The sequence below is a fragment of the Agelaius phoeniceus genome, chromosome 3, assembly GCF_051311805.1.
Source record: "Agelaius phoeniceus isolate bAgePho1 chromosome 3, bAgePho1.hap1, whole genome shotgun sequence".
Lineage (NCBI taxonomy): Eukaryota > Metazoa > Chordata > Aves > Passeriformes > Icteridae > Agelaius > Agelaius phoeniceus.
This window is the reverse complement of record NC_135267.1, coordinates 93,111,162-93,136,460: the sequence shown is the minus strand read 5'-3', so window position 1 is coordinate 93,136,460 and position 25,299 is coordinate 93,111,162. Positions and strand designations below refer to the sequence as shown.

At 41.1% G+C, this 25,299-nt stretch overlaps 1 protein-coding gene across 8 annotated transcripts in view; it reads right to left on the bottom strand.

The window, feature by feature from the left end:
- TRERF1 (transcriptional regulating factor 1) overlaps positions 1-25,299 on the bottom strand; it is a 97,894-nt gene that overhangs the window by 21,797 nt on the left and 50,798 nt on the right. For all 8 annotated transcript variants that reach the window (XM_077175860.1, XM_077175855.1, XM_054629288.2 and 5 more), the window contains one exon: positions 7,678-7,775. The gene's annotated coding sequence lies outside the window, so the exon portion shown is untranslated. The remainder of the gene's footprint in view (positions 1-7,677; positions 7,776-25,299) is intronic.

The window sequence follows — 25,299 nt, the reverse complement described above, 5'->3', positions numbered from 1 at the left end:
AAGATCAAACCAGACAATTGAAATCTTTTCTGACCAGTCATCTTACATCAAGAATGCTGAACTCCAACTTCTATTCTACCTTTTCACCCCTCCTTCTTTGTGTTGCATGATTTTAACAGACAAATTTATACTGGATGCAGCCTTTTATAATTTTTAGTGTATAAACTGTAACTCAAATAACATTTTACAGATGTCTGTACTGTTTCTGAAGAATAAAAAAATACATAAGCACATGACAGGATTGTTTCACTACTCCACAATATGAAGCAATCACTGTGTCTACAGTCACACATATGCACGGAGGTACAAAATGCTTATGCACTCATAAATACATTTTAAAATAAAAGGAGACCCTGAACTTGAACAAGAACACAGAAATATTAAACCAAAACCTTAACTCTGCTTCCTTCACATCTGATTTTCTCAATGCAGTGCTCTCCCTCAAAGACTCCTGCACACTGTCCTTACCTTTCTAACCTGAGAAGAATCCTCCATCGACGTGGATAAATGTGAAGTCGCTGATGGAGAAAATTTTAACCATTGCTGGGATGCATATTTAGGAGAGTTTGTGCTAGCAACAGCAAATAAGGGTAATACATAGCTGCAGGCAAAAAAAAACCTTTTCCATTCTAGCATAATGCATAACAGAAAGCCATAGCTTCCAATGATGAGCCTTTGCAGTGTGTATAGTTTTTGTGTAAACCATCTGCAACCATTAGTATGTAACATCTTCATGTGACAAATAATAGCTGAGAATAATTGCAAGTTTATTTCCCCTTTCCAGAAATATACATTGCTTCACAGTTTCTCTGAACACACTCCCTTCCAGATTTTTATAGATGAACAATTAAAGAAGATAGGAGTCAACAATGAATAGTCAGGTTGCCAACAGGGTTTTTCATCCACGGCCCAACTTCAAAGACTTCCTATTAAAAATTATGAAGGGAAACTAAACAAACCCTCCACAAAACATTAAAAGGGCATAAAAATAAACACTGTATGGTGTTTCACACTGAAAGGCCATCAACATTTAGAGGAAGAGAGGGAACGTGCATCTCCTTTTATGCCTGCCAAGTTAAGGAAGCTCAGTCAAGATGCTCAGAACACATCTTCCCATAAAAACAGTACTACTGGATCTATAGGCACATCATTTGTATAGGAGCTATGTCCCATTTCACCTATTAGCAGAGCTATAATTCACACCAAGTTCCCTGAATTTGGCCCTTCTTTTTAAAGTCTGGAGTGACAAGTATTACTCAAAGGACAAGAAACAATACAAACCAACGAGGGAGAACAGATGTCTCAGCAAACAATTAAAAGACCACAAGAATTCAGGAGTAAGGACAGTAAGAGACTTAAGGCAGCAACCAACCTGATTTCATTACAAAAATGTATCAAGGGGCCAACCAGGCCCCTGAGCCCTTCTCTTCCCGCAGACAGGAGCACCACAGTGGCAGATGCTGTGGACTGTACCAGCAGCCACAGCTAGTGCTGTAGTCACCACAAAAAGTGATGTCCCTTGGGCATGTGCCAAGTTCCACTTACTGCACCCTTTCACCTGGGGGTTACCTGTCACAGGTTACAGAACACTGGAAAGCAGTCAAGAGGTTTCATATCTGTGGCATCAGCACAGACACCTTTCTTCCCCTCTCTCAGAATAATAAAAAAAAAAAATTAAAAATTATTCCTTATCATTTCCTCTTCAGCAGCTCTAGCATCCTCAACTCAGCTCTGGTTTGAGAGGTGGGACATGCTGCTGTCAGGTAGATTTACAGAGTTATCATCACAGTCATAGAGAAACACTTGTAAAAAGCTCTAAAAAATATAAGGGGATATCACATTAAAATACCAATGAAGTCACAAAAGAACTGGAAAGTTTAGTCACTATGAGAATCACATTTGAAGAAAATTGGATTGTTTTCGAACACCCATCTCCCCTCCCCCAAAATAAAAATAAAAGAAAGATGAAAACATTCCTTTCAAAGGCATCACTGATCTGGAGAGAAAAAAATGCAAATGTTTAAAAAGCATTGTTATACTACCTTCAGGTAATAGAAAAAACCCAGATATGCACATTGATAAAAGCATAATCAGAAATCAACCAGTCCCTTAGATACCAAATGGTTTTTTAGTACTCGAACTAAATGCTTAAACTCAAGGGCTTGATGCTGTATACACAGCATTTCCTATCAGCTTTAACAAAATCCTAACAGTATGCATTTCTTGTCAGATTAAACCAAAGACTATCATGACATCATTAAGTCTCAGGGGCAGCAAAGTTAGTCTCTGGCCAACTGAGAAACCATTAGCAGTATACTGAATTATTTCCATTTAAGACAAAGGAAGAAAAGGGTGCTTTTTCTTCTTTGTGTTTAGCCCTGGTGCCTAAACACCCATCACTGCCATTTACCACAACAGCTCTGACTACTAAATGGTTAAACTAACAACTAACCTGGTAGGAGTTAAAAGCAACAACGGTTCTGCAGTTCTGTGTTTCTTCTCTTTCTAACAGTCATTTATGCTACTTAACCTATTACATTTCTGACATTACAGATACATCCCAATTATGCAATCGTTACAAAGAAACATGAAAACAAATGCCAACAGACAGAAACATTTCTGTAGGCTGCCTAGAAAAAGAAATACCCTACTTAAGTTTATGGATGAAATCTGGAGTCACGCTAATGGTAGTTCAATTGATTTCAACAGAGACAAGGGTTTGCTCCAATTCTTTTCTCATCATTTCAGCAAGGTCCCCTGCAACTTGCACAGCTCCATTCTCCAGACTGAAAGCCAGGGGCCCACCAAGCTGGCTGAAAAGCCTTTACACACTCCAGCTGTCTCCCTCTTCAAACACAAGCAACTGAAAGGCAATACAAATAGGCTCTCCTGGAAGCATGCCATAACTTAATTCTGGTAAACTTGAAGTGGGAAGGAAATACCAGTCTTCAATAAAGGTGATCCAATTTTTCTCCTTTGTAAACTCTATCACCGTAGAGCCAGAAGCAGCTGTGGGGTCCCCAGCACAGGAAGGACATGGACCTGTTGGAGTGAATCCAGAGGAGGCAACCAAGATGATTAGAGGGATGGAGCACCTCTCCTATGAGGGAAATGCTGAGAGAACTGGGATTGTTCAGCCTGGAGAAGAGAAGACCTTGCAGTGATCTAATTGTGGCCTTCCAGTACCTGAAGGGAGCCTCTGAGAACGATGGTGAGAGCCTGTAGTGACAGGACTTGGAGGAATGGCTTCAAACTGAGAGTAGGTTTAGATTATATACTAGGAAGAAATGCTTTACTGTGAGGGTGATGGGGCACTGGAACAGATTGCCCAGAGAAGTTGTGGATGTCTCATCCCTGGAAGTGTGTAAGACCGGGTTGCATTCTGAGCAGCCTGGTCTAATGGAAGGTGTCCCTGCTGACAGCAGGGGGGCTGAAATTAGATGGCCTTTAAGATCCCTTCCAATCCAGGCCATTCTATAAACTTAGAGAAGACAACAGGCAGTGAAATACTAAGAAGATGATAGTTATATAAAATGAACACTTCTGGCTCTATCACACACCAGAGAAGCCAAAACCCGCAGAATTTTTCAACTCAAGTAAAATTACAGATCAAATGACAGTCACACAATTGAACTGCCTGAATTCACATGAATTTCAGAACGAGACATCCACTACAAATAAGTTGATGCATAAAAGTTGGGCTGGGTGTGTGCTGTTAAAAACCAGGGCTGAATGTCAGCCAGAGCCAGTTTCAGAACTGAGTTAATAGAGAGGGATGACAAAAGACTGTATGAGAGCAAATGCTGAAGGAAGCAGACTCACTAAAAGTCTGTAAAGTTATTACAGCTCTAATCTAACCCATCTCAGTAGGCTGCATGGCTGTGTATCAAAAGGGAATTGGATCCTACAGTTTGTCCAACTTCAGCTGTCCCTTTAAGTTAAAAATCTACATGCTTTTATAGATTAATTACTAGCTAGCCTGAAAAAAAGAAGACTGGATAAGATAGCAAAAAAGCCTATACTCCTCCATGTTCAACCAGCTTTTGCAGGATCAAGTATCTGTAGCTACTCATAAGCAACAGCATCAGCAGATACTCACTTGCTGGGCACCATCCCTCCTTGTGGCCCTCCCTCCCTCCCTCTGCGATGGTAAAACGTCTGCTAAAGCAAAGTTAACCACCACCCTTAGCAGCTTAAACTGTGTTTTATAACACCTAAGGCCTGCTTAGAAATGTGTCATTGCTGTGTGTTCTCATGTTTTAATTGTGCATTACCACCCCTCAGTCACACAGGCTGACAGGGCTCTCTTGAGTGACTGTCTTTCTGCCACTGCAATACAAGCTTCATTCTTAACTTCAGGTAACATGAAAGCCAAAGTCAAGTTCTCCTTTCCCCTCTTTCATTTAATTTTTCCCCCTACTTAGCTTCCATAGAAACAAAACAGTGTTTCTCTTATTCATTTTTTAGCCTTTTTTTATGGGAAAGTTTTTATTGACCTGTTTTGTTATTCAGAACTGTCAGATCTCCTGCCAAGCTATTCCTAAACCAAGACAGCCATCATTCACATCATCTTGCTCTCTGATTTCCTTTAGGATAGACACAGGAATAAACAGCAGTTCCTTCCCTGACAGCCTGCATTCTGCTCACACCAGTGCCTGACCATAACCCAGCCTTGAAGCTGGGCACAGACAGGCACAGTTTTCAGCTGGCCTCTACACCACTGTGACCCTACCCAGAGGAGCAGCTTTGAAAAGGGATCTGCCCAAGAACAGATCCACCTGCACTGCACACACACAGCTCTTGGGTGTGAAGCTGGCACTGTCCCTAAGTCTTCAGACCCGAGTAACGCTGGAAGGCTGAGAAGCACAGAACTAGGAGAGTAAGAGTGGCAAATTTCAGGGACCTCTGTGCTCTTGTGCCCTGTTTAGATACCACATTTGCCCTCATAACTTTTTATGCAACCAGAGTCCAAGCCCCTGCTCCATTATTTTTTTTTTTTCCTTGGGAAAGAATATAAGCCTGTGAAAAAATCAGCACAGTACTCTGAAGAGAATGAATAATTTCCAATGCCAGGCAAGGTGGTTGGCTGAGCCAGCAGAGAGGAAAAGGGAAAGAGAGGTGAGATGATAACTCAAAGACCTACTTTTTTAAAATGTTTTTTTAAGTATCTAAAGAAATCTGAAGACATCTGATATAGCAATAAAGAGAGGCAGAGACTGAAAATAAGGGTCAGAAGATATCAGACTCGTGTCTGTCTTGGATAGAATAAACATTGAAGTAGCAATATGGATTTCAAGGACCAAAAATTTTCTACCTCAAGGACAAATATTTTTAGGGATGAAAACCTTCTCATCCCAATCCTGGATACAATTGGTTTCTGCTGCAATTCAGTTTTGGCTGGTTTTGAATGGCAGAGATCTCAAACCCACGCCTGTATCTGCATTCAACCCCAGAGGTTGACATTCTTAGGCAAAGCCAACAACAAAGAACCCACTTCAGTATATGAGAAAGTATGCAAATAGAGGAATTACAAAAGGGAAGAGGATTGAAAGGAAGCAAAATATTTAGTAGACTGATTTTTATAGCAAGCATAGTAAGAAAGCTATATACTCTTAAAATGGAAAAGGAAAAATGGATAAGCTGCTTTTTAATATTAATGCTGGTAGTTCTTCAACAGTTGCACAAATCCTTCAAAAATTATCATTCTCTTTGCAGCTAAGCTTCTGCAGTGCAGTTGGAAAGGCTGCTGAGTCTCATGTGGCTGCTCATTTAAGCTGTTCCCATTTCCACTCTTAAGAGAGACTAGAATGTCCTAATTCAGTTTAATAAAAAACACATTGGACTTGGGGGAGGGGAGAACAACGATGGCACTGGGAGAGAACCGAGCAATTTCTCTACTTCAATGAAGTTTAAAAAAAAGGCAGCAAAAAAAACCAAGAAAAAACCTCCAAAAACCAAACACCAAACCCAACGAACCCAACAGGAAAAACAGTTGATCATCTCAGGAAAGTCTCTAGAAAAGGAGGAGAAGAAAGGGGGAAGACAAACAGAAACATCTTCCTCTTGTTTTGATCTATGTAAAAAAATGCATTCTAAGGCACTAGTAATTTAATCAAAATATTTCTTCCCCCAGACTAGCAGAATTATTGTGGTTATTCAAAAAGAGAAGGCTGATTTCTAAATAAAGGCATTAACTGAATTTAGTTTAAGGAAGATACAATTTCATGAGTCCCAAAGAAACAAAGAAAGTCGCTTCAACAAATCTGATTATCTTTGCTGTCGGTGAATTGTTTCAAGGTACAGTGAAGGGTTTGGAGAACTGCAACAGAAGCAGGTATCACATTACTTCATAAAAATGGCAAACATAAAATGATGTGATTTCCTCACAATACTGATGAGAAATAAAAACAATATACAAACCTTGACTTAAGGCCAGAAGGGCACTTGAATTGTATATTCCATGACTAAGCAAGTAAAAAGCATACCAAAGACAGCACTAACTAAAGGTGCTACTGTGACAAACACAGTAGTTGTTTGGTTTTTTTATATTTGCTAATACCTTACTGCATATTAGATCAAGTGATACTTGATTTGAAATCTCTTCAGCTAACCTGGGTTTACTGACTACTTTAGCTGAGACAAATTCCCTTCTGCTGAGTCCTACATCAAGGGCAATACTCTCAAATGCTTCCTGGAAAATAAACATGTCCTATCATCAAAACTGTCTTTGGGTTCATATTTTAATTTACTTCTAGTACTGAACTGACCCACTTGTTATTCCCCAGCAAGATCCTGGTTCTGCAAACATGAAATGAACTTAGGACAGAGAGGTCAGTCCTCATTCAGTTACTGTCTGTGGCTACATACATTACAACCTCTGGTCACTGCTGTTGATTTGGGGGAGAGGAGGAAATTTTCAAACATTAATCCATCAGCTGTTGCTGTGACCACAGGCATGATAAACCTGCAAGTTTAGTTTAAGGTGAGCCCCCTTGTAATGCACTTAAGCAGTTTCTTCCTGACCTCTGTAGTGTTTACTCTCTGCAGGGTGCAATACGATTGCCTTTTTCTCTAAGTGGAGATGCTTCGAAACAGGCAAAGAACATATGCTAGAATTTGCAAAAACAGGCAAGGAGGAAACATCCTGAGAGAGATAAACAATCAAAAAAATCAAGCACAAGTAATAGTATGTGGAAAATAGCATATGGCTAAGCTTTCAGTGGGGAAGGAACAGCTAGTTGGAGCCCGGCGTCTCCCCCAAAGGAGAGAGTGTTGAGAGATGCAGCTGCAAGACTCTGAAAAGTCCATCCCTCTAAGATAGGCCATGTTGGTGCCTAGCAATGGAGCCAAGACAAATCCAATGGCTAAAAAACCTGACCACCATGGTTGCTGCTTCTTTTTTTCTTAGGTTAATGTCCTTTTGCTTGTATGAGACAATATAGCCAAAGTAGTCCTTTAAGATATGTGTGTATCTCTTGTGTCACACACATTGTGGAACACAAAATAATATTCTACTAGATACACAGCCAACACACAACTAACCAGATCTGAGAAGTCCATCAATAAACTCACAGGGACTCACTCAGAAGCCCAAATTTTGAAAAATCGTCAAAAGCACTGAACCTCATTAAAGAAGACAGCCTTCGAAAAACTGGACATAGGATGCTCTGACATTACCTGATTTTTGAGGATTTGTGAGATTCTTGTATCTTCTTGTGCTGTCTTTGCCATAACATTTCATGCTGCTTTCATTCTGTGATCTCAAAGTGACGTATCTAAACAAAACAAAAGAATGGAAATTAGATTTTGCCACATGTGACTATCTCCCAGAACCAGCTTGCCCCAAAGCATGAACAGATTTGTGACAATGAGTTTCCTACTGCAACACAACAAAAAAATATCTTCTATTCAATACAGTATCTCCAGGTTACTCTTTTAAGTGACTATGGCAGAGGGCAACTATCAGCACTCCAGCTCCTTTAAAGAGCAACCAAGAACCCCTTCCCCTTATTGATTGTGAGAGACTGCTTCAGTGTCAGATCTCTGGGATGGATACAGACCTTCAAATTACAGACTGAAATATAAGTGAGTCTTTTATTCTTACTCAGCTTGGTGCCTACTGAAAAATGAGGAATGGGTTACGCTGATGCAATAAATAAAACAGCATCTTGCCTCTATTGCAGGGACCATAAAGATTTCACAGCAGCTCATGCTGCTTTGAGAGAACCCAGAGGCAGGGTGAATGCTCTCCCTGAGAGACGATTTGCTGGCCCAGAGCTTGCAACCTACATGACAAGTATCACACAAACAAGTGCAGGTACAGCAACCAGGAAGGGAGGGATTAATGCAAGTCAAAGATGTGGGAGATACAATCAGGCTGTCAGCCAGTGCAGAAGAGGTATCTAGACAAGGCATCTTAAATTACCTAAATGAAAACAACACATATGTTTTTGTCAATGCTGCTGCCTGGATGACTTGCTGAGGGAAGGCCCTCAGCACCTGAGGGTGTTAAGAATGTTGGCTGAAATCACTGTGAGGCCACTCTACGTGTTCCTTGAGAAGTCAAGGGGATTGGGGGACATCCCAAAAGACTGGAAGGTGGCTAATGCCACCCTATCCACAAGAAGAGCTTAAAGAGGGACCTGAGAAATTATAGGCCCATCAGCCATACTTCAGTCCTTGGAGAAAGTTCCAGAACAAATCCTGCAAGAGGTTATCACAAATCAGATGAAGCGAGTGATTGGGAAAAGCCAGCATGGATTCACCAAGGGCAAAGTGACACAGTGTTGGACCCCCAACACTGAGCCTACTGCTGTTTAATATGTTCATAAGTGGTCTGGAAGACAGAATTAAATGTACCTGATAAAGTTTGCCAATGATACCAAGCTAAATGGAGCAGCAGACATTTCAGCAGGAAGAGCCACCCTGCAGAATGACCTGAATAGGCTGGAAGAGTGGCTAACAGGAACCTTATGGAGTAAAACAAAAACGTGCAAGGTCTTCTGGACTGGACCAGATGGTCCTTGAGGCGCCTTCTAGTCTGGCATTCTGTGATTCTGTGAAACAGGCCTGGAAACTTGGGGTGCAATTCACAGCTCACTGATATCAGTGGAAAATGCTTCATCTGCATTGAGCTCTGCTGGGTTTTGGGAAGTCATTCCAAGCTTAAGAAGAAAATGTAGAAATTAGCACAGATAACCTCAGTGACAGCAACCAACTTCATCTCATTGTCACACTACATTCACTTTTTAAAATTATTCTCTTAAAATCTCTGATAATGGCTCCCAAGCACTGTGATACAGCAAGAACTCACTCCCCAAGTCCAGCAGATCCTTGCACAGAACAAGTGCCCTCCCTTAGTTATCCAGCAAGGTGGGGGAGAAGAACCCAAGCAACTCCCTTGTCCTGCCCAGTGCCAGTCTCTGCTTTCCCCTCCATCCTCCCCTCCCAAAAGCCCACAGAAAACAGGACAGCACAACCCAGACATCAACCCATCCAAGCATGCAGCATGAGAGAGAGCCCCTCACAAAGCCTGACCTGCCTAAAATGTCTTTCTTTAACAGAACACCTCAGCTGATGATCAATGCTGGTAGAACCACATGGATTTTCTTGGATCTAAGTGAGTTTTTGATTACAACATTATGTTGAGCCCCAGTAACTAAAACCTGTGTGCACCCATGTCTTGCAAGAAACGTGAGTCGAAATTCATAAATTCATCACCCACTTGCATCCTGTCTGCTCACAGTTTTTCTAGGCAAGCCCATGAATCTTTGTTGGAATAAGGTTTTAAAAAACTCACATCTACTTAATGCTTCATCTGACTTGGTTTTCACACTGCTATTTAAACACCTCTAGGTTTATAAAAGGCATATTGAATCTTATAGCTGACCAGAAGTTGAGCACCATTTGTTTGTAAGAAAAAATATTCAGACACATGGAGAAAACCTGAGATTAACATCAGTGGAGCCAAGAGGGAAAATGTCAGGTTTTTTTGCCTCAGTTTAACACAGCTATTTAGAACCTGACAGTATGTTTAAATTTAAAAAATATCTGCTATATCATGAGCCATGACCGAAGTCACAATATATAGTTTTGCTTTCTTTGTCATTTATCCATCTGCTCTGAACAAATGTTGCTACTATTAAGCCTAAAAATGCCAAAATATTGTGCAGACAAACCACTCCTGGTAGTTTCCTACAGAGGCTGGGCTGATGGACACTAGGAAAAACAACAACTGAAATACTCAGAAAAGCCCTTTCCTGTTTTTCATATTTGTTCTGGCTGCTTTTCCCACTGTATCACTTTCATCATTAGAGCAACAATACCACCCCTATGCAGGGTTACAGAAATTATCAGACATGTGCAAAGGTCTCATACATAATAACACAGATAAAAAGTAAAACTTTGGACATTTCAGAGCCAGAGGTAGAGAACTGATGGCAGGTAAATACTGAAAGCATTCCCAACATAATTAATACAGGAACAAACAGTACAGATGTACATCAAATTTACAAATGAGATTTTAATTCTTTCCATCAAATTTTAACCACCATCTCATTTCTGAGGTTTAGATTAGAAAGCAATCTAACTTTATACTCCTTTGCCATATTCTTCAGTTTTGCTTCCATCCCAGCCCTTAGATTTTGCATACAAACAAAGCACAATAAGGAGAAGCTGAGAAGTGAAGCCTACAGCAACATTTACAAATTAAGAGCTAAGTCAGAGATCAGCTATCCCATATACACAATATAAATTTTCAGTCTTCTCTCTTCATTAGGATTGATGACGCTGCTGGAAAATAAGGAGCACGCAATACCTTTTATGGGAATGTAAAGCACAGATGAATTAGCAGAAAGAAAATGCAGCTGAATCAATTTCTCATCTCAAGATAGTAATGGAGGCAATTTCTTGAACTTTACTATGCTTGTAACATATTGATCAGCAAAGCTTCACACTGCAAGTTAAAGTAGGTATTTTCCCAGGAATAAAATGGAGCATGGCAGTAGAACTCAAGGTATCACACCACAAAGACAGGGATTTTTTCCAGTCATGTTACACTAAAGAAAAATCAAAGTTCCCACATGCTTGGACGTTATTGTAACACACGAGAGGAAGATTTATAGATGAGAGCTGAATTAGGTCTGCAGGAGCTTTCACAAAGCAAATTTAGTGTCAGGACAGGGGGAATGGTTTCTAACTGAAAGCAAGTGGGTTTAGATGGGATATGGGGAAGACACTCTTTTCTGTGAGGGTGGTGAGGCACCAGAACAGGTTGCCCAGATAATCTGAAGCTTCCCCACCCCTGGAAGTGTTCAAAGCCAGGCTGGATAGAGCTCTGAGTAACCTGGTTTAACGGAGGTGTCCTGCTGAAAAGCAGAGATGGACTCCCTCTATCCGTGCTAGACAACACAGCACAGAGAACCCCCGGGAGTCTGAGCACTGCACGCCAACTGTGAGCTGAGGAACTCCCCCAGCTCTCCCCACTGGGAGCTTAAAGGACTCATGTCTGGCCCCAGAGCAGACAACAGGGGATGCAGTATCATAAAGTCACCCCAAGACACCATGGCAGGTGGGTTGGAACTGGATGATCCTCAAAGTCCCTTCCAACCCAAACCATTCTAGGATTCTGTGATTGTATGATTTATTTAAATGGCATTAACTTCAGTATTATTTGACATTATTATTTTAAGAACTTAACCAAGGTGTAACAATTGGGAACCCAGACTTCCTGCAGGTGATCATAGCATCCAAAACATGATTCTGAGAATATACCAAAGGAGAAAAAAGAGCCATAGTATTGAAGAGCGTAAATTGATTGGTTATGATCAAACAGTGTTTAATTAGTTTTGGAGCAGGAAAGGGAAAAGGTACCCATTGTAAGATAGGAAACATAAGAACAACAACAGAGTATGTGTATTAAACAAGCAATATCAACAAAGACTGTAATATCAACTGGCTAAATCAGCAACAAAATAATTACCAGTATCAAAATTATCATCATCAATCATATACCATTACTTCCATTAACACAATTATATCAGAGCAGAGTCTCTCCTCACATGCTGGAAGTGTTCCCTTAATCACCAGCCTCATGAATTTGTTCCCTTTTCCTGGTCCATGTGCAGCTTCTTGCTTGCACCTTCCTAGAAAAACTTAAATTCTCTTCTAAGGACAAGATTCTCCATGCATGCATAATTATTTTTATGTGCTCATTTCTGCATCTTTGAAATGCTTCAGGAATATTGCATGACATTTATTTCCAGAGAAAATGGCTTAGACAAACAAAGCATCTTACAGATGAGACAGTATTCCACAGATAGACTACAAATTCCATATTTTATAGGTTTTTCACATGTAGGGTCCAAGGCTTCAGGTAACACATACAATACAACGTGAGATCATGTTTAAAGCATCTTTGACTTGGGGTACTGGTCAGCTTCATCCCCACCACACAAAGCAAATGCTCCCATGAAAGGAGACAGTTACACCACAGGCATAGCCCATCTGCACTGGCCAGACAGCAGGGCTCAGCTTGGCCCATCCAGGAGAAAATTCCCCTGTACCTCCTACCACATAACCACTTCTTGTCCTCTCCTTATTGAATCCAGAGAGCAACATGGCTGGCAGCACAGGAGCCCCAGAGCTGCTGCAGAACCCAACATCTTCCCCCTCTCAGCTCTCCTGTGCTCATCTCCTGCTCACCTCCTTGGAAGGACAGCGGATGCTCACACCCCATCTCTTTTTTTTGGGACATTCATCATTTTTGCAGATCTCCTTCCAGATCAAGGACTTCTAGTGGTTTTTTGTCACCCCATACCTTGGATTTCTCTTCTCTTTTACAACACTTTGTGGACTGGGGGAGGTGAAATGGGAGGCAGGGAGGACCAGAGCCACATATGGTATCGAAGACAGAGGAGCACCACACATTTACACAGCAGCACTTTCATACTTTCTGGTTTGTTTTCTGTTATTTCACTATCAAGTACTGCCACCTGTTTTGTCTATCATTTCACTGCCATTTTTACAGGACAACAACAAAGTCTCTTCCAGAGCAGTTAACACCTGGTGAAGCATCCATCAGGCATGAACTGTATTGTGACTGCCCTCCTCCTCCTCCTCCTCCATGCATGGCTTTCGTTTATCTACAAGCAATTTCCTCCAGCATTTTATCATCCAATCATTCAGTACAGGGAGTTCTACAACATATTTCAGCCAGTCCTTCTTTTCGTTATTCTTAATACATCAAGCCCACACTCTTGCAAAATTTCAGTTTCTTACTTAAAACTATGAGGCGACTAAAACTGTTCAAACAAAATCATTGCCAAAAATGACATCAATAAACAACACTGTTTCCTTGAAAAAACCTCAAACTATCATTTTCCTTTGCAAAATTACTGCAAACCAGCCACTCTCCTAAAAGAAATTCCCCAATCACACACAAAAAAAAATCTAAGTGGGCACTCCCCATAATGAGCTTTAGCCCTAATTGTTCCAATTTGGCAGTGTTGGGAACACGTCACAGCAAGATCTTGTCAACAGTCTGATAACCTGACATTTGGACCTCTCACTAATATGCCAACCCTGCCCTAAGAAGATGGAGCAGGAGCTCCACAGCTCAGGAGCAGCACTATGAGACCAAAAAAACACCCCAACCTCAAACAAATAAGCTGACAAACCTGAAAGTCTAACAGCTACTTCTTGGCTCCAGATCTTCCCTGCAGAAGGTGGGTGGGGAAAAAAAAACCCCAACCCATCCCACTCCTCTGCAGACTGACTCCTATGCACTGCCAAGAATATTTTGAAAGACATAAAATGTATAATAACTTTTCAACTGAATATTAATTTCTGAATTGAAGGGAAACATCTTAAGGGCGAGTGGGTGTAAGGAATGATTCCTCCTCGGCACTGCCGTGCTATTTATTAAAGGCTGCAAATACCCACAAGAATTCAGCTTTGGCCTTTGCACTGTACACTAACAAGCTTAGTTTACTGACATTCACAAAGCATATGAAGCTCTGCTTCAAATGATCCCTTTGAAAGAGACAATTACCAGACAACTGGAGATTGGATGACCATCAGAGCTAATTAAATTCTTAAATCCTGTTTGTATTTTTATCTATATCTTTCTCACCATTCTTGCTGAGCGGGGGAATGGGTTGGCTTGGGAGGCTGAAGGAACAAAAATATGCCTTTCCCACACCCCCATTCCCTTCCAGTACAGATCTGTTTGGAACAAAACTTGAGACATTAAATCAATGCAGCCAGTGGTGGAATTCATCTTACTGTGACAGAAATATTCCATTTTCCCTAGCTTATATTTTAAATTGCTTTCTGATATACCAGGTTATTATTTTTTTTAGCCTCTTTCGTTCCTTACATAATTAAATGCCATGCCATTCAGCTTTTACAATTACTTTTACCATTTTCAGAAGAACATTTCTCAACTTTCTATGAAGAATTTATTCCCCACAAGTATTAGCTCCACTGACTATTTTCTTCTTCAGTACATTAAAAGCTCTTAGCCATCCCTGTAGTAATCTTCTCCTTAACACAGACTTTCCTGTAGGATGGGTACTATTTGCCAATCCTCAGTTTCCTTTCTGAGAATTCCAAATAACCAGAGGCAGCACAGAAGAGGGGAAATGGCAGTGCTTTTTAATACCTCAGTGCCTTCAGCTGGCAAGCAAGGAAGAAGGGCCAGGCACAATTTATGGCTACTTTTTTGTAACAAATTGAGATTTTGCGCTTAATACTTTCAAAAATAACAACAAAGCTCCCAGAAAGGTCTCCTAGCTAAGCTAGGACTATTTCACCCATTTACCCTCCAGGTACAGACAGGCAGCCTCCGAAGCTTTGAGTTCTGGCTTCTGTGATTCCTCTTCAAAGACGACCTCAGTTTTGGAGCAGGTGTGTTCCCAGCCCTGTAACTTCACCTTCAAGGTACTGCCCACACTAAATGCAGGTCCAGCTGCACAACTCTCTCTACAGCTTGCCAACTCTTAACAAAGCACGCAGAAAACCCTCAAGAGGTGCTTTATTGATACAGAAGTGACAAAGTAAACACGGATCATTCTGCAAGAAGCAAGTTCATCCTGCTTAATGCTTCTTTGAGAGAAATATAAACAACCCCCCACAGATTAGAGTAATGCCTTCCTGGGAAGGCTAAAGATAATTATTTGGTGAGAGGGGGTTTATTTGTTTCGGGGTTTAGTTGGTTTGTTTTTATTTTCTGAACAACTGGGGGGGAGGTGAGATGAAGAACAGAAGAGCAAGGAAGAAAAGGGTCTTTTAAATAATTTAACAGCTAAAGCTTTATTTCTGACCAAAATGCCATCTTGATTCTTAGTAGAACAGGAGGAAGGAGTTTCCAGTGACTGCCTAACAAGCACCAGGGAAGAAACCTTCTCTGTGGTAGGCACAGCACACTACCACAGCACCTTGTCTTGTGAATTATAAGGAGGAAACACTGTGAAGATGATGATAAACTTGCTTGTCATCTCTGTCTCACCAACTGACCAAGAAATCTTTCAGGATTACTGATATGTTACCAAGCATCACACCTCCAACTGAAAGCAATGTATGCCTGACCTGCTCATACTGTTTTCAGCTCTATCACGGACAGAGCTTGAATTATTGTCCCAGCCAATTCAAGAGCCAAGAGGCTCTGCCCACATTTCCCCATGATCCCACTGGCACCCTGGCACAGTGTTTTGCATGAAGGTGGAGGAACTGGGGGCTCCACAAGAGGAGCCAGAGGATAACATCTCATTTCATGTCCCAGTTTTGTCTGAGGTCACAATGACCTGAATCTAGCATGAATTACACATAATCGTCCTCCAAGCAAGTGGATCTGCGCCAATTGAACCTCCTAAGTTTTGGTTGCTAGGAGGTAGCAGTGGATATATTCTCAAGTCCTGTTTATTTAAGCCATTGAGGTTTCCTCTCTGGAATAACCTTCCACAGGCTGCTCACTGGTTTATCTCTCCTTGAGACATCAGACTAGAGCTAAATTGTGTGATTTCCCATCTGCTGTCATTTAGAGAAGCCTCTATGAATTATCTCTCCAAATAGTCTGCAAAAGACCTCCAACACCTCCAGAGCAAGCTCATATCTCTAAACAAACCAGATAAAATGATTAGTACAAATCCTGTTCAGAGAAGTCTTGCATTCAGACATGCTGTTGTTCAGATGGCCACGCACCGAGTTCTGCATCTCCAACCCCACAAGCCAGCACAGCAGACAGAACCTCAGTGCCACTTCACAGAGCTTGCCTTAAATTTTCAGTCTGTTCTCTGTCCCTAAAAGACTTATCTCAATGGACACACAATATCTGTACATCAACATTTATTATCAACTGTTTTACATGGATATTAAATTTCAGAGTGTGCTATCTGGAAATCTTGGCTGCTCCGGATCATGCTTTTAAAGACTTACTCTATAATTCTCCTATCAGTTTGTAGGAGATGCATTTCTGTCTTCTGATTTAGGAACATATAAACAGATTTTTCATGGTTATCTTAGCTAAGATTGGACTTGGACTATTTATTTATTGCATTGTTTACATGTACTGTGAGCCACCCGATGAGGAAATGGAGAAATAAAACCAACCTCCTCCTTTAGACCACATCGTTTCTGACACCATTTCTACTCAGAGATCAGCTCAAGTTTTGTTTGTTTTATGGAGAAAGAAAGTAAGCAAACACAGACTTCAGTTTTTCATCATTTACTGAACCTATGGCATACCAGACTCATTTTTCATCAGGCCTTAGACTCAAGCTGAAATGCTAATTACAGACACAAAGAAAAGGTAATGCTTTTCCAATAATTAGTAGGCAAGCAATTCTCAGAACAGTGTTATCAGATTTATCACAGGATTCTGGAAAGAAGATGGTGATGCTGACACACATGGTCGTGGTTTCCCTTCTGTTCACTTTTCATTTACAGCAGATACAAACCTCTGGATTATCTACTCACGACATCTGACTGGTAAAGTAATTTGTGACTCTGAGCAGCATGGATGTTCCCCACTGAAGCACCCCTGGGAACTGCCCAAGCAACAGTGGCTACAAGCAGTACAACCAGAGGATGGAGATGTAATGCCATGGACCTCAGGCATTTTTAGTTCTGACAGTGGACTTCATGACTGAAAAATGCAACCAAAAATGCCATTTCTAACAACCCTCATCACTGCAAACACCAGATAACATAACCAGGAGCTGTAGAATGGGGATGGATTGTGAGCTGATGTTAAAAAAGCTAAAGGAGGAGGTAAAACACCTTCAGTAGAGATGAAAGGTGAGAGACATTGAAGTGTGCTGATGAAATTAGAAGCAAAGGCAGCTCAGGCAACAGCAGCCAGACCTCAGCAGGCAGTGCTTCAGCTTCTCCCACCCAGAGTAAGCAGCTTTGGGATGTCCCCAAAGCATTAACACAGCCAGACACAAGGGCAGGTATGGCAGGGGCGCAAGGCTCCCGAGAATCCCTGCCATGGTGACAGCACTCCCACTCTGAAGCACGGGGGCACACGGTGAGAGGGAAGGCTGGTGCTACCACTGTGTGGCTGCAGGTCCTGCAGAGATGCTGAGCCTTGTCCTGCTCTGCCTGCACTTAGCTCCAATGGCACACCCTGCACTCCTGCTAGGGAAACACCATTATTCCTCCTGGCCAAACCTCATGGCAAAACTTGCACAGCACCAGGGCATCCAAACAGCCTTCCCCCAAAACTGCATCCCAAGGAGCAAAGCACCAACTTGCATGAGTGCCAGGTAGGTGTTCAACAGCAGCTTCATCTGATAAAGATTCCAAGCAGAGACCTCCCAGGAAGGGTTACAAGGCTATTAAATATTTTCTCCTATGTATGAACAACCTTACATTTGTTCCTTTATCTTGCAATGGAGAATTCTTATTACTGTTCTTCAGTTAAAAGACAATAAGAATGGATAACATATAATGAAGGCACTGCACATATGATTTAAAGTTGCCTCTGAATACCTAATGCACAAAGATTTGTTTTCCTTCAGATGCCAAGAATCAGCCTAGAACAACAGTAATATGATTTTGGCTTGTACAAAACAATGTTTTATTTTTTTAATAGGCAATGGTCCTACATTAAAAAAAATAAATTAAATCCAATTGTCCTTATGGGAGATTTGAAGACAAGCCTTCTGGAAAAGCAGTAACTGCACAAGACAAAAGATAATCAAGAGTACTGTTTCTGTCATATTCTTAGCATTTCTGGACTGAAAATTCAGGCTACGAGAAAAGTCTGTATCAGATGCTGTACCAGATAACAACAGCATGAAAATCTATATCTTTGAAAAGAGTTGAGAGTTTCAGTAAGCCTAATTTTAAATTTTTTTAATTTTTTTTTTTTTTTTTTTAATATTGAGAACCCCAGTATAGATTTGATTTTCATTTTAGGTTTTTACAGGACCTTGCCTTGGAGGAAGACCATTTCACAGGAAAATCTTAAGACATTCTTTGCCTCATCTCTCCCTGTATTAATGTCTCTGGTAATGCAGGACCCAGATCAGTTTATGCAGTCTCATGTGACCCTACTGATATATTTTCCAGCAATGCCTAGCTATGTCAAATGCTGCATATCTCTCCATTTTCTACATTAGTTTAGCCAGTGGCCTGATTTCCACTGGGATAGAGGCAATTTTCTTTCTGGTAGCTGGTACAGTGCTGTGTTTTGGATTTAGGATGAGAGGGAATATCATCCCTCACATTTTAGTTGTTGCTAAGTAGTGCTCACTCTTAGACAAGGACTTTTCAGTTTTTACACGCTTTGCCAGTGCAGAGGTGCACAAGGAGCTGGCAGGGAGCACAGCCAGGACAGCTGACCTGAACTGGCCAAAGGGATATTCCATACCACAGAACATCATGCCTGGTATACACCCTGGGGGGAGGATCACTGCTCAGGGACTGGCTGGGCATGGCTAAGTGGGTGGGGAGCAGCTGTGCTGTGCTACTCTTATCCTTCTCTCTCTTTTTGTTATCTCCTTTTTCCTTACAGCTATTTTTATTTTATTTTATTTTATTTTATTTTATTTTATTTATTTTATTTTATTTTAATTATTAAACTGTTCTTATCCCAAACCATGGGTTTTACCTTTTCTGATTCTCCTCCCCATCCCACTGGAGTGTGGCTGTGTAGTACTTAGCTGCTACCTGAGGCTAAGCCATGGCACCACGTCTAGATTCAAGAATGGACTGACATTCCTCTGCCCACTGAAAGCTTCATTAAGTCCAGAGTTCTCTCTTGCAGAATCCTCCCTGAGTTCTGCAAGGCTAAAATGGTCTTAACAGACCAATTGCAATGCCCTATTCCTTTGAGATCTCCTGCCCTTTTCCAGAAGAGAGATGGCATAGTCATCTTCCTTCACAGAGAGACCTTGAATTATCAGATTTTTCTGACACTTTCTGAAGCCCTGCAAGTGTGAGCAATCACTCCCCAGTGCCCTTCTGACACACAGATAATGTTTTCTTCTCAAAAACTATTACAGTGGTTTTGCACAATACAAACACCTGTTGAAAACAGGAGTGCTGGTCTGGTGTGCCTTCCACAGCCAGCTCCAGCCTCCTCTTTTTGCCCCTGGTGTACCAGGAGAAACCACAACCCAGGAGTGCTCTCCTTCCCCACAAAGACACCAAGAACTGATGAAGAAGATGATGAATTGAGAAAATCTTTTTGGGTTTGGTCAAGAAGAAAACACCTCTCTGGTACTCTGTGCACAGGCAGTGCTGAGGCAGCTGGTCATGCTCTCTACATTGATCAGCAAACCACAGTACAAGTACACAGCAGAGTCTTGAGATCCATTTGATAAATGATTATGTCCTTATTTCCAATAGATACACCTGTTCTTGTCAGAAAAACCTGACCATGAGTTTCAGATGATTTATTCACTTGTGTGAGCTATGAAGTCCTGAACTCAAAAATATTTCTTACAGTAAAACATACAGGACTAGTAATTTTCTCTGGACAACACAGGACTACTTAAGACATGAAATCCTGAGATGGACAGATCTTAGACATCTCTGATTCAAGGTTTCTGGTGAATCTGGTGAGAAAGAGGTGATTTGGCAATCCCCATAGATGTCCATCCTTTTCAAAGCACAAATATCCAGTGCAGTCTGTACAACTTCTCCAGTGGTAAAAGACATGCAGTTTCACTCTACTCCACATGCAGTCTGTGGCTGATGACTATTTTTACATCTTTATGGGGTTACACAGTCCATTCAACCCAAGACAAAAATGGAACTGTCACTCTGAGGACATGACTTCACTGGTCTGCTGTCCCAGGCACAGACCTTTCACACAAGCACAAGAATGGTGTATTTTATATACCCACAATAATAGAACACTGAGCCACTGAGAAGTTTCTGGTTTGTGTTACCTGAACAATTTCGTACATTTTAAATCACCATCACCTACTTCTTCCAGATCTCACTTCTATTTCTCAGGTTCAGTAAGCTCTTAACAACAAGATGATGCTCAATGAAAGTAGGATCTTTGGCAAGACTTTGGCAAGTAGGTTAATTTCCATTTCAATTTTAGCCATATCCTCAAATAGATAAATTGTCTCAGTTATTATCAGAAGGAGGTTGCCCTGGACTTGAGAATGCCACAATTTCCAGGGAGTTCCTAACTTTTGGAAGGTCCTAAACTGAAAGACTTTAGCTAACATGGGAAATCCTTAGATAATTCAGGATTTTGACTCCATCCCAATGCCTGAAGGACCACCACAGACAACCAGTTCTAGGCTCACAGGGCTGTTATCATCTGCTTTGTTTCTAATAAGCAAGGTAAGCAAAGACCCTCACAGCTCCCATTCCTAAATCTGGTGAAGGAGCAAGAAAAGAGTTCTTGCCATCCTCACCAGGTGCTTTAAAAAAAAAAAAAAATCAACATCCATGTGAATCAAGTAACTTGCCGAATGATTCATGGCTGTCATAGCTGAACAAAAAATTACCCTGTCAATATGCAGAATAAAAAAAATATAAAAATTACGCTGCAGATGATTAGAGCAAAATGCATGAGTATTATGGATTCTGAACCTTAATAGATGACAGACTTGCTGCATCTCCTTAACATTGGGAGGAAAAAAAATATCTTTTTGGTGGCATAGCACCAGCCTTTGCAAAGAGGGTAAAAATAACATGCAGCACAAGAGACAGGAATCCAACACATTAGGTAATCTGTGATGAGAACTCTACAAATAAAGCAGATAATATGAAACTAGTTAACTAAAAAATCCCCAATGAAACAGCCATTTACAGATCAAAAGAATACCTGCCTATATGTTTCAAATTAAAAACCAACTGGAATGACAAGTATTTGCCATTTTAAAATAAGCAAAGAACCACATACACAAGATGATCTGGATTTGCCCACCCTCTTAGACACATTGGGTTTTAACATTTGCAGAGTGCTGAAGCAAACACCCCACCGCTTTTATATGGATTTGATGTTGCATTTGGCACAAAACTTTCATGTTCAAAAAGAGACTTGGCTTGACAGCAGATGGAGTATTCCATTAAAACATGAGTGGCAACATGTGCCCACCCTCCCAGTCAAAAGCAGAAAACCACTTCTCAGGAATATCTGCCCGTAGATCATAACATGCTCACACCAAGCTTACTCACAAAATATTTTTTTTTCCTTACTCTTGTCCAAAACTGGTCTTCTTGATAAGTAAGTTTGGTAACTAAAAATTTTTTTTAAATAAAGAAAAAAATTAAGTAACTAAACAAAACAAAAAAATCCCCAGCCTCAAGAATTCATTTACCCAGAAAAGTGTATGGAAACACTAAAAGCAGGAAGTGATTTCAAGTGAAGGGTAGCTAGGAAGAAGAGAAGCTTCGTTCACTTTATAAAAAAAGATATGTGGTAATATTAAAAAAAGAGAGAGAAAGACAGAGGGTATATTAATTATGATGGTTCTGTGGTTCTCCTGGATTTCAATTAGAAACCACTTTATTTACAGCTCTTGGCTCAGCAGCAGGCAACCCAATGAGAATATTTTTTATGGTGCAGTTTCTAATGCAAATAAAAGTAAAGGCAACCCTAGAGTGGTTTGCTAACTTATATAATGAGACAGGAAACAAATGGTGCGAGTGAATAACGATCATGTCAAATGCATTTAGAAAGACCACAGGACTAAAATAATAAATTCTCTGACAAGTACATTTACCTCAAAGAACTATCTAACAAAGTTCTTCTTCCCCCTATAAATATATAAACACTTTCTCCTAAGATCTCATTTTAATAATAATTTAAATCTACATTCCACAAAAATACTAAGTTGAACCCATTCTCTCCACTCCCAAAACAAGAATGACCACTAGACATAAAAATGTGTCTTTTCTGCTCAGAAAAATCACATTTACTGACTTCAACCAGACTGAAGCACAGTTCTAAAAGGCAAAGCTGGGACCTGCTCAGGCACCCCTTTTGCACTGTTTGCAGCAGCAGCAGCAGCATACAGGGAGGTGAAAGGAATTGTAGGGAAACCCCTGTGGTTTCTCCCACAAAGTCCATATGTGGGAGAAACTAGTGCACACAAGCAGGCAACATGCAACTGAATTCTCCCCAAAAATGGCTGAAATGTCTCCCTGAAACCAGGGCAGGTTCACCAAGGACTGACCTCACGTGTTCCAGCCACCAACTCAACTTTGTCACCACAACCCTTTTGGTGACAGGGCTGAGGTGCAGCCCCTCACAGATGGCACTGCTCCCTCCTCAGATGCCAGCAGCCCAGGCTGGAGTGACACCACCCTCACCCTTCCACCCCTCAGTTCACAATTTACAGCCAGAAACAACCAAGCCCAGTAATGAACAGCAGATCTGCCTGCTCAAAGGGCTCACACAGGCTCAGACCACATTATTTCTCCCACAGTTTCCCCTTCCCAGAGGACCTCATCCAACAGCCTTGTCCAACTCGTTATGCTTTTATTCAACATGGAACATCAGAGAGGGAAATTCCTACAGTCATTTCTAATTTAATTTTTAAAGTGGAAACAAAATAAATTTTGCCTGGTTTAACAGAACTTTTCCAAATTGTGCCAGATAAAGAATTTTCCATCTTTTCAAACTCACAAGGTTGTGTCAAACATTTGCATGCTCTGTCAAAAGATACTCCCCTCCCTGGCTTGTTGGTTCACTTAGGAAAGAACCACCTACATTTTGGGGTACCATTTGACAGAACACTTCGAAGGAGTTTCTAATACATAGAAAATGCCTGTCAGCAGCACAGGAGGGATCTACCTGTATACAGATGCTCATATGCTAGTGAGCACTTCACTGAAAGCAGTAAGAGATATGTGTTAATTTCTGCAACCCATCCGACTAGAGGACTACAGTTTCAATCTGTTTTTTGCTCTTATCAGAGAGAAGATTCTAGAAACCATCTTGTATTGCTGTCATTTACAAAGGCCTGCATTTAGAAGAGCAAGAAATGCAGATCTTTATTTCTTTAAGATGTAGCATTCCTTTAAGTCTGTAAAAAACACTTTACACTGGGCAAACTATTTAAACAGGTCTTCCAACCAATGCCTTCATTGTCACCCTCCAAAGATGCCCTACCTGATAACTGTGGGTACAATTGTGCAACTTATACCACCAACACCCTGGCTGGCTCATGGCTCCAGGTTTCCTCTACAGCCAGTATAAAAAGGGAGAAAACAAAAAAAAGAAAATGCAAGGAAACGTTTCTAGAAGAGAATGTGACCAGAGCACCAAAATTCAGTTTCTGCTGAGCTGCCCTAAAGAAAAGACCTTTTGTCTCTACTGATTGCAAGGACAAATCAGTTGCCTAAGGAAATTAGCTGGTCCAATCAGAAGTGTAAACTTAGGACAACTCAGAACATTCCATTATTGATACTTCTGTCTTTTGAAATAAACTGCAACAGAAGGAAGTTCAGTTAAGCCTTTTTTACAGCTATCCATTATCAGCATCTTAGGGACATCATCTTGTTTGTAGAGGGTGTACAGCATGTTGTTAATGAAGACAAGGTTGGAGGAAAGCAGGCTGTGATGAGGCAGATGCAAGTGGTACAAAACAGAGGAGGGAGAACTCTCTGCCAGGCAAACATCAAAGATCCAATACTTTACTGTTGTTACGCTAGAGATGGATCACAAGAGAGCCACCTCTGGAATTGTATTTAACACTGAAACACCCCAAGCCCACCCAGCTGGAAGCCCCCAGACACACAGAGCTGCCCACCCAGAGCAGACCACCTCAAGAAGCGCCTCCATCGGTGACAGAACGTGCCAAAGCGCCGCGCGTGCCGCCGGGCCAGAGAACCCCTGTGCACCACAGAGCCCGGCTCACTGGGCAGCATCATCAGGAAAACAATTCACCAGGATCTCAGCAGCCCTTAAAGCTGCTGGCGTGTTTGAAAAAAAGAATCCTAATGCACAGTACCACTCCCACAAAAAAGGGATTGAGCTTGTTCTTATATAAGTATGTATATTATTTAACACTCAAAACCAACAGTTCCATCACATCTATGCAGAACCAGACGCGGTGAAGAGCTGAGAGTGGAAAAAAAACAAAGCAATTTCTACTCTATTGTATCCATCCATTTTGTTTGTTTGTCTCAGGGCAAGTCAAGGGCCCTCAACACAGTACACAACAAGGACAGCTATCTGTTTTCTTTCCCTTCCTTTGTTGTCACACAGGGCGACTGATGCAAGTAGGTGTAAGTATAATTCACACAGTATTTGCATCTATTAGCTGTTATCTCCTAGGACATTATCTTTTGGATCTGGGAAAAAGTGATTACAAAACACCTTAAAGGTGAGATAAATGAACACCATGATCTCGAGGCAAACAATTGTTTCTGCTTTTGCGGCCACCTGAACAAGTTTTGCTCTTCCTCAGATTAAACAAACACACGCCGCCAAGATGCAAGCGTTGCTTCTGAGGTAGATGTGAAAGAGAAGGCCTAGGTGACAAAAATAACTTTCAAATAGATGTTAGTATATTCACATTGCAAAGAACATAAAAAGAGGCAGGAAGCAGGGGAGGGAAGTGTCTCTCTCATATCATGTTTAAGTGACAGTACAAGTAGCAGTGACTTTTTTTCCCTGAACTGCTCACAGATATGGGACCATTGCGTAATCTTCAATAATCTTGTAAATTCTATTCACATCTTTTCTGAACATTACAGGAATTCAGAGAATTAAGAGCAAAAATCATTATTTTTTTCCCCTGACTTATCACTCAAAAGAAACAGATGCAAAATAGAGCAAGTTTTCCTGTTAAAACAGCTTCGTCCTACTTTATGGACTAG